The sequence below is a fragment of the Nuphar pumila genome, chromosome 13 (genome assembly GCF_984573655.1).
Source record: "Nuphar pumila chromosome 13, dmNupPumi1.hap1.1, whole genome shotgun sequence".
In the NCBI taxonomy this organism is placed as follows: domain Eukaryota; kingdom Viridiplantae; phylum Streptophyta; class Magnoliopsida; order Nymphaeales; family Nymphaeaceae; genus Nuphar; species Nuphar pumila.
The window spans coordinates 33,287,878-33,296,099 of record NC_143261.1 but is presented as its reverse complement, the minus strand read 5'-3'; positions in this window follow the sequence as shown (position 1 = coordinate 33,296,099).

The window sequence follows — 8,222 nt, the reverse complement described above, 5'->3', positions numbered from 1 at the left end:
ATAAAATTGAAGTTTTGGTTCAGAGTCCTGATCTGATTAGGACTCTGAGAAAGAGTCCTGATTCGATCAGAACTCTAAGAATTTTAGTTTTCTGATAAGCAAATGATGAAATTTGGGTAAAGCTTTTGAAAACCAGTGAAAATGAAGTATAAAAATCAATTTTGGATAGAGTCCTACTTCGATCAGGACTCTGGGGTAGAGTCCTGATTTGATCAGGACTCTGAGATAAAACCTTAGAATTTTGAAATTCTTTGATAAAAGTGTAATAGTTTTGGTAGATTGAAAGATTTATGAAAGATTCTCTCAAAATTGAAATCAGGATCAGAGTCCCGATCCAACTAGGACTCTCTGAACAGAGTCCTGCTTTGACTGAAAGTCTGAGTTTCTGACTCATTTTGAAAGATTTGATTGAAATAGATAAAATAGCTGTAAAAGATTAGAGTCCCAATCCAATTGCAACTCTAAAGAAGAGTTCTGATCTGACTGAACTCTTAAAGAAGAGTCCTGATCCAACTAGGACTTTGAAATTTTGGCCAAAACAGAAGATTTTAAAAGATTTTCTCCGAAAATAGGTAAAAAGGTAGTGAAAAGTAGAGTTCTGATTTGACTCGACTCTTGAAAAAGAGTCCTGATCCAATTAGGACTCTGAAATTTTTGGAGATTTTTGACAAGTAAAGGAATCCAAAAGCGACACCACCTAAATGGGTCTCATCTGAGAATTGAAATCAGTTAAAATTTGAGTTTAAAATGAATCTAGATTGTTTTATGAGAAAACATTTCGAAATGTAAGGTCCCAGGGTTGGAAAATGACAGAATGTTGAATAAAAACCCAGGTTTTGAAATTGATTTCGAAAGAAAAAATTTTAAAACTCAAATCTGGATTAAATATTTTGAAAACATGAGTGCTGGATCTCGAAAATAGGATGCAATGACATGCAATGCTATGCAATGCCATGAAATGGTATGTCGAATTCATGCAGTGATATGCAATGACACATGAAATGTAAGCACTAGATAAGAGTGAAAATTTGGGGTGTTTACAATGACCAATTCACCGACCTCACCATTACCGGCCCCCTTTCCATAAGAGAAGCCTAATGTTAGGAAGTTTTGACGAAAGCTTAATTTCTCTTCGAAAGTTCGTTTTGCAAACACCTCCGCTTCAGGGAAGAGAGGAGTAATTCCTATTTCCAATTTCTTAATCTTCTCCTTTGGGGAAAGGAGAAGAAATTTTTTGTCATGGATGCGTTGAGTCGTGCTTCAAATGCTCGCTTTCACAAGGGATTTCAAGAAAATTTTGCCAATTTGTCATTAAATATTTGTTGATTTCAAAATCTTTATTGCACAAAATCATTACCTCAGGATACCTTCAGTATTACTTCCGAAAGGACAAAACTTTTGCGAAGAGGGATTCAAAATTCAAAATCTTTCAATCGGCCAACCAAAAGGATGAAGAATAAATCCTCGATATGGCCAACAAAGAAAATTCAATGTTGTTGCAAAGCCATAAGTGATCGGTATTGATCGCAGTCAGTGACATATTTTTAAAGATCATTCTTGAAAAATAAAGCAGTCGAAATATCCTGGGTGATACAGAAAAATCCATTCAATTTTCATTTCCCCAATCACCTAAGCTGCAATTAAATATCTGCAAAAGGGATCTCTCAATTGTCGTCAAGATGAAAGCAAATTAGGCGAGTAGACCCCCGGGGTCAAAGAAGATTTGAATCATCTCCAAGATGACGGATCCTTCCAGGGAAAGTTAAGAGCACCGTCAAGATGAAGGCGACTGCGATGAGCCTCCCGACAAACCCTAAAAGATATTTAATTTCCGCTATCATCAAGAGATTTCCAACCAATGAGCCAATAACCGTCGATATAATCCCTGAGAGAAAAAGAAGGATCGGAACATCTCCAAGATGAAGGAGTTTGTGACATACCATTACAAAAAAAAAAGAGAGAGAAAAGTCAGGACATCTCCAAAATGAAGGATGATGTAATAAAATCCCCAAAAGCCTAAGAGAGCTCTAATTTTGCCAAAAAAGAAAAAAAAAGTGGGCAGAAAGATTATCATGAGAAAAGAATCCAAGGATATCAGACTGCCAAATCTGTCAAGAATCTTCTTTAAAATTTGTGAAATTCTATTATCAATATTCTTTTATCAATTGCTTTCATAATATCAAGAATACTCTCTTTTCTATTCATATCAAGGAAATTGATAGCCTCCTTGAAAGAAAGTCAATTGCAAGAAATTTGAATTCGAATTTTGATTCTACGAACTTAAGCCCAGTCAGAGGTAATACTTCAGGTAGAAAAGAGGGAATATCTTCAAAACAATGTGCATTATTTCCAATTATTTTGAATCAACAATAATTTCCAACATTTTGACAATATTTTCTAGCTATCCTGACGCGAAGCGAGAGCTTGAAGTTCATCTTTGGCGCATCCTGACATCAGTTGTTATCCCTTTTAAGGACTTGATAACGGGAGTTTTCAAGATTCCTTCCCTTCTTTGGTATAATCTGAGCGCCTGGGCTCTCAGATTCGCACACTTCCCTGTGTCCCCACTATCCCACCATAGACAGTCCAATTTTGGCTTGAGGTTAAGCCACCAATCATTTTCTCGCAAAAGGTCACCAATTTCAAAAGTCATTTAGTCTCAGCAATGAGGCGCCCAAAATCAAACCCCTTTTCAAGCTTTAGGGACCCTAATTTCATCCTTTTGCAAAACCCTTATCGGATTCATTGTGCGGAAGTCCAAAGGTTCCATCATGAGTTTTTCTTTCGATAATCTCATCATTTTTCGCCCAATCAGGATAAGGGTACAAATCTGAGCCTCCTTTGATGAGGTATTTCATTCTTTCGCCCAATCAGGATAAGGGTACAAACCTGAGCCTCCTTTGATGAGGTATTTCATTTTTCGCCCAATCAAGTTAAGGGTTAAACCCGAGCCCCCTTTGATGAGGTATTTCATTTCCCGATCAGGTTAAGGGTTAAACCTGAGCCTCATTTTGATGAGGTATTTCATTTTCTGGTCAGGTTAAGGGTCAAACCTGAGCTTCGTTTCTACATGAGGTATTTTCCGTCCCATCCAGGTTAAGGGAAAACCTGAATCTCACTTCCTTTTGAAGTAAAATTTTCTTCTTTATTCTTCACTTCATATCTACCATTTTCATCAGAGCTAATTTCTTCATACCCAGTCAGATCCTTCAAACTGGGGCATTTTTATGGCCAAAATTTGGTGTGTTTTTCTTTGCCACTAAGCTCGTCTTCAAGCCGGCTTAGTAGCAAAGAGGGGCATCTGTAAACACCCCAAATTTTCATCATCCATTCTCAAATAACCCTCATTGTGCAGTGCCAACCCTGTTAGGTTAGTGTAGGAGTCAAACCTTGAGTCAGTTTTAGAAAATCACCATTTTACCAACTTTTATTAGGAAAATTACCATTTTACCCCTTGGTCATCTCGAACCTCAGTCAGTCAGAGTCAACCAAGCTCGTTGGTCAGTTCAAAACAGTTAGAATATCAGTCATCTCAAGCTCACAATGAACAGACCATTTTCATTTCTGATCATTTCTGCCAAAATAGGATCAGTTCTTTAGAAATGAGCTTATTTCTCACTCAAATCCAAACCAATTGTCTCTGAGTCAGTCATTCCCAGTCAACCATGTTCCCCAGAGTCTAACTTGAGCTCATCAGAAGTTCAAGCGCTCCAGTTTCAGTTCAAAACCATTTCCAAGTGTCCAGGAGTCCATTTTTGTCCATTTCTGCTCTTTCAGCTGAAACTGAGCTGCGTTCAGTCAGTTGAGCCAGTGTTTGAGCTTTGATTTTAGTTTATATCAGTATTAGTAACCTTTGTTTTAGCTCAAATGCAGTTCTGGTTCGTAATTCACTTCGCTCTAGTGACCATTCCGTACCATTTCTTTAAAAATGGCAGCTTTTCTTGAAAATTCAGTCGAAAAGGTCAGTTCAGTCAGTGTCTGGTCAGTTCATTTGAGTTCTAAAACTCTAGAAACCTGCTCAATCTAGCTCATCTTAGTTCAGTCCAGCTCAAACCCCAATTTTCAGTGTCACTCTGACCTAGTAGAGTCCAAAAACCATTTCTTCAAGCATTTTGCAAATTTTATCACTTTTAATGCTTTTTAAACTGGTACGACTGCCAATCGAGGTTTAAAATCCAAAATTCTCCATTCAGGGTTAGCATTTCGCATGTCATTTCTCACCATTTCATATCATTTCTTAGCATTTCATAACATTTCATCACATTTCATTTCATTTCATTTTCAAAGTCCAGAACTCCAGTTTTATAAATTTCAATCCAGATCGAGTTTTAAAAGCTTTCAGAAATCAATTTCAAACCCTGGGTTTCCAAAATTAACATTTTTACCCCCAGGAGTCTAAATTTGGAAATATTTTCTCAAGAAAAATAATCTGGATTTATTTTAAACTCAAATTTTTGAATTCTACACTGGATTTGCTTTGCAACGGGGTATTGAACTTCAAAATCCGAGCTCATTTCAAAAACTGCCAAAAATAACTTGTTTCGTTTGGAAATATTTTCTCAAGAAAAACAATCTGGATTTCTTCCAAAATTGAATTTTTAAATTCTACATTGGATTTGCTTCGCAACGAGGTATTGAACTTCAAAATCTGAGCTCGTTTCAAAAATTGCCAAAAATAGCTTGTTTTGTCTAGAAATTTTCTAAAAAGACTATTTTACCCCTTTAATCGTCAAAACGAATTTCAAAAGTGGAATTTGGACCCGCTCTGAGATTGCCCATCCATTTGCATTTATTGTTTTAATTTATAAGAAAAGTAAAAAAATTATCTTTTTCTTTATTTTTTTGTTTGTTTTATTTTATTTTTTTTATTTTATTTTCTTATTTTATTTTTCCTAAGGTGGGACTCACAAGGGGGTCAACCACCCTAGCCCTCAATCCAGCCCACTTCCTTTCTTTTTTCTATTTTCTTTTTTTTTATTTCTTTTCTTTCCCTCTTTATTTCTTTCTTCTTCCTTTTTCTTTCTTTCTTTCTTTCTTTCCTCCTTTTTCTTTCCCCTCTCTCCACTTACGTAAGCTTCTTTTCCAGCCCCCTCCTTCTTCCTCTTTCCCTCTCCTTTCTTCCTTTCCTTTCCTTTTCCTTCTTTCCTCCTTCTTTCCTTCTTCCCTTCCTTCTTTCCTTCTTCCCTTCCTTCCTCCCTTCCTTTCTCTCTTGCCCAGCCATTAACGTAAGGGCTTTCCTTCCCTAATTAAAGCTAAAACTTAGGGAAAGATGTGATCTTCCCTAAGTTAAGAAAATGAAGAAAAGCCACTTACGGCTGGCCCTTTTTCTTCAAGCAACTCAGGCCTCTCTCTCTCTCTTTCTCTCTCTCTCCCTCTCTACCTTAAGCTCTTCATCCCCCATTACACAACAACCATCTCTCTCGGCCCAGCCCTTGCAGCCTTCATCACCACCAATAGTAGCTGCCACCTACCAGCTTGCAGCCACCACAAAGGGGAATACCAGCATCAGCAGCTTCATCTTCAAGTCCCAGCCTCCACCACTTTCTCCCACACACCCATACGGCTGAGAGTGCTACTTTCTCTCACGCATACCTCTCCCCATATTAAAACCCATTTTTTTTCATCAAAGATCTAGGTTGGCAATTCTAATTCCCCTAAGTTCAACAACCCAAGACCATACGTTGGAATCTCTCCCTTTCTCTCTTTCATGCTCTCACAAACTCTCCCCTTCCCTCTCACGGCTGTGCATCTCCACCTCTTCCTTGGCAGCACCTTTGCTCCAACCCTCTTGGTGGTAGCTCAAGACGTTGGCCATCAGTTGCAACAGCTCCAGCCACCTGCGCCAACCACAACTTTGATCCATCTCCAGCCATCTTGAAGCCTAGACGCGACCTTCATTTCAACCATCGCACCACCACCTTCCTCCTTATTGCTGCATCTCTACCACAACTACCACTGATGCTATCATCCTTAGCCAACAACCTGCTTCAGATCCCCAATCCGTGCAGCTTTTCCACATCAAAGCCATAAGCGACTCCAATCGGTATAGCCACCTCTAGTCCTTTAGCCGATCCCATCAAATCGCAGTTTTGCAGGAACATTCAAGAAGAAGATTTAGCTTTTATTTCTTTTATTTCAATTCAATGTAAAAATCAATGTAATATTTGGAATAAGAGTTACTTTTCTGCTTAGAATAGGGCTGCATTGCATATAGTTTAATTTCTGCAAAATTCCAATATCTGATGTATGATCCATGTGCATTTATTTCAAATCCACTATGGTTTACACGAATGGCACGTGCACAAGCTTTTATGGAGTTTATAAACTTGGTGGGATTCGTATTTATGGCCATAGTCAGAATACGAAGAAAACCAAGATTTATGATCTTTATATCAGCCACATTCAAATGCACTATATTTCTCAAAGTTTTAAAAGAATTTCCCAATTCCTCAATGAAATTCCCTTTTCAAATTCATATTCATTCATTCATATCATTCAAATTGCATTATTTTCAAATTCATTTTCCAATTTCAATTTCAGAAAAATCAATTTTCTCAAGGATTTACCAAGTCTTTCTCAGGATTGGATTTTCCCAGAATTCTAAATTTTCAAATGAGATTTCAAAGTATTTCCCAAGTTCAAATCAAGATTTTCCTATGTTTTAACATTCTCAAATTTCAAAATCCCAAGTTTTCAGAAATCCATTTTCTTAGAATTCCCATTTTCCTGAGAATTCATTTTCCCTTTCAGAAATCCCTTTTCCAATGAACTTCCTGATTTTCTTAGAATTTTCAAATCCATTTCCTCAGAAAAGCAATTCCAAATTTCAAAATCAATTTTCTAAAGTTCAAATTTTCTTGAGAAATCACTTTCCAATGCAAATTTCTGATTTCCAATGAAATTCAATGATTTTCTCAAGAATTCAATTTTTAAGTACTTTTCCAATCAATTTTCAAGCATATTTCAATTTTCCAAAGCAAACATCATATTTTCTCAAACTTGCATTATTTTCAAAATTTCATAGCACAAACCTGATTCTTTGTGCATTCTAGGAAAAATAGAGCATAATTTAGCTATTTGAGTCGAGTTAAAGCACATAATTGGTCATTGGTTCAATTACCCCTGGTAAAGGCGCTAGGAACAGTTGAACCTCGTACCGACAGGCGGATCCCATTCCACGAAATTTTCCAGCAAATTTTCAAAACGGAGGCGAGTTAATTTTCAAAAACCATTTTCAAAACTTTGGTCGAGTTTGACTCGCGAAATTCGTTTCTCTCTCGTAAGGGAGGGGGAAAATTTTTTGCGATGATAACACCTGGGAAGGCAAACGTTGTGGCGGATGCGCTTAGCCGCAAATCGAGTGGTGTTCTGGCTAGTCTGGTGTGGAGCCAGAAGCTCAATGAAGATTTCATAGCCTGGAAACCTTTTTATGTTAGTGACGGTTCGATCAGATTGTCTGGTATGACCATTTGATCTGAGTTTCTGCCAAGGATAGTAGAAGCTCAAAAGCTTGACGGTCAGTACGCCAGGTTTCTAGCCTTGTCAGAGCAAGCAGACTCTTCTTTTAGAGTGTCTGAAGATGGCAACGTTCGTATGAAAGATCGTCTTTGGGTACCTAGCGACCCTGAGATAAAGAGAGATATTCTTGATGAAGCTCATATGTCGAAATACACGATTCATCCGGGAGGAACAAAGATGTTCAAGGACTTACAACAGAAGTATTGGTGACAGGGTATGAAACGAGAGACAACGGCTTATGTTGCAAAGTGTTTGACTTGTCAGCAAGTCAAAGCAGAACATCAGCGTCCCGGTGGTACCTTGCAGAAGATTGAGATTCCTCAGTGGAAATGGGAGGATGTTACGATGGATTTCGTGGTAGGTTTACCACTGTCTAGGCGTAAACACGATGCGATTTGGGTAGTTGTGGACAGACTCACCAAGTCTGCCCACTTCTTGCCGATCAGGATCAGCCAGTCGCTTGAGAGCCTGGTCGATTTGTACATTAGAGAGATCGTTCGATTGCATGGTGTGCCGAGATCTATCATTTCTGATTGTGATTCCCGATTTACTTCGCGACTGTGGGGTCAATTGCAATCTTCTTTGGGGACGAGATTGAAGTTTAGTACAACCTTTTATCCTCAGACGGATGGGCAGTCCGAGTGGACGATTCAAACGTTGGAAGATATATTGCGTGCTTGTATGCTTGATTGGAAGGGTGAATG